Source organism: Narcine bancroftii, chromosome 6 (assembly GCF_036971445.1).
Source record: "Narcine bancroftii isolate sNarBan1 chromosome 6, sNarBan1.hap1, whole genome shotgun sequence".
NCBI classification, from domain to species: domain Eukaryota; kingdom Metazoa; phylum Chordata; class Chondrichthyes; order Torpediniformes; family Narcinidae; genus Narcine; species Narcine bancroftii.
This window is the reverse complement of record NC_091474.1, coordinates 202,322,972-202,324,826: the sequence shown is the minus strand read 5'-3', so window position 1 is coordinate 202,324,826 and position 1,855 is coordinate 202,322,972. Positions and strand designations below refer to the sequence as shown.

Here is a 1,855-nt window from a genome sequence, read left to right as displayed (position 1 = left end):
GAACCTTAGGTTTTTTAATATTAGTCTCCATTATAGACAACTGATATAGTTAAAAACAAAATTAAAGCATTTATATACCTAAATTAACATTTAAACACGGGTACTTAAAAAAACTGGCTGGGGAGGATTAGGATTGCACGTCTGTCCTCTACACCATCTTGCCTCGCCCCCCCCCCCCCCCCTTATGGAATTCATGAGAGAATAAAAATATCTTAAGAAACACATAATGCATTGTAGAAAATCACATTATGGATAGCTTTCTAAAAATGCACACAACCTCTCTATTATGAAAGGTGTTCCGTAAAACATTTCTTGCTAAGTTGCTTATAATATATTATTTCCTTTGTATTTATAAATATAGCACAATAATTTCTGATATTCAAGCTGGAAATTCATTTGATATGTATATAGACATATACATAAAATATCTCTTTTATAGAAATCTTGGTCACAGTGTAAGTTTTTAACCTAATGTAAAAAAGCAACCTCAAATCTTGAATCAGTTTATATTCTACTCTTTAAACAGATTGAAACAGTAATATTATAAGTAATCTATAAGGAATGATTACATAATAAACTTGGAATGCAGTTAAATTATGGAATTTTATTACTTGCCAAGGTTGCACAAATATTTTGGGAGCCACCTGGCAACTAAATGCAAGAATAGTAAACACAATTATTGCTGATCAATGCAATGGCTGTTCCTCATATTGGTACAGATTTAAAAGGTTTCTGAAAGATTATTTGTTTCATTAGGGTCAGTAATTAGATTAAATTTTAATTTAATTGTGATAGTTGATAGCTTAGAAATTGTCGATTTGTCTGGAAAAATTAATTCACCAGCTAAGTGAAATATTATATATATTTGAAGTAAACACTCACAAGACTTGGAGCTTTTGGAGATGTGTCAGTGTTGCTTTTATCAGAATCAGAGCTAGAACTGTATGTTCAATTTTCACTCCAGGAAATCCTTGTTGGCCATCTGTTTGAGTACCAAGAGAGTGCTGCGATGCCAGTGATACTATCTTTTGGATTTAAACTGAGACTTTTTTTTATTTTTAAAGGCATGTAAACTCCCTTAATACTGTGGAAGGCAAGATAAGGTACAGTGATCCCTGGCCAAGATTTACAACAAAATAAACATTGCTAAAAACAAGTGATCAATTGAACTGTTGTTTGTGGGAACGTTTGCTGCTCTTGCTCCACTGGTGCAGTGACTTGCTTGGCTGCAAAGGATTTAAGAGCTGCATATAAATGTTGATTTCTTGATTTATTTCAAAGTATGAACTTGAAATAATATCCATTAATTTTTGATCAATTGAAATAATTCTTTTCTCAAACTTTTCAGATTCACCATTCTGTGGGAGTTCAGCTCTTCTGTTGTTATTGTTGCCTAGGGAAGCTGAAAGAGTGGTCGATCAAGATGATACGTTGAAACTGACTGATCAACATGCCTCAATAAAGATTTTGTCTCATCACTTTGGACCAGGAGAAGGTCTTTGACAGAATTTCTTGCACATGCAAAGAAAACATGTTTTCTAACATAGGTTTTGGAGAGGGAATATGTAATTGGACATTGTTTCTGCAACAGACAGAAACAGGACACAGTGGAAGTCCAAAACACCAGATGCCAGAAATCCAGACCACCTGAAAACTCTAAAACTTTATAAATTTTGGGGGCTTTTGTGTGCATGTGTGCATGCGTAAGTGCCACAGATGCACACTGGCAACAACGTTGCCACGTTTGTTGACATTTTTTTTAAAAACTGCTCATTTTGATAAATGAATTTGATAATATTTGATAATGAATAAACTATCAAAATCTACCTGTTCATCTTTTTTTTTTATTCCTCCT

General features: G+C 33.4%; 1 long non-coding RNA gene across 1 annotated transcript; it reads left to right on the top strand.

Annotated features, from left to right (window-relative positions):
• Positions 1-992: 992 nt before the first annotated feature.
• On the top strand, positions 993-1,494 carry LOC138737730 (uncharacterized). The gene is made up of 2 exons (XR_011341178.1): positions 993-1,103; positions 1,349-1,494. It is a non-coding gene; the product is annotated as an uncharacterized lncRNA (long non-coding RNA).
• Positions 1,495-1,855: the final 361 nt, after the last annotated feature.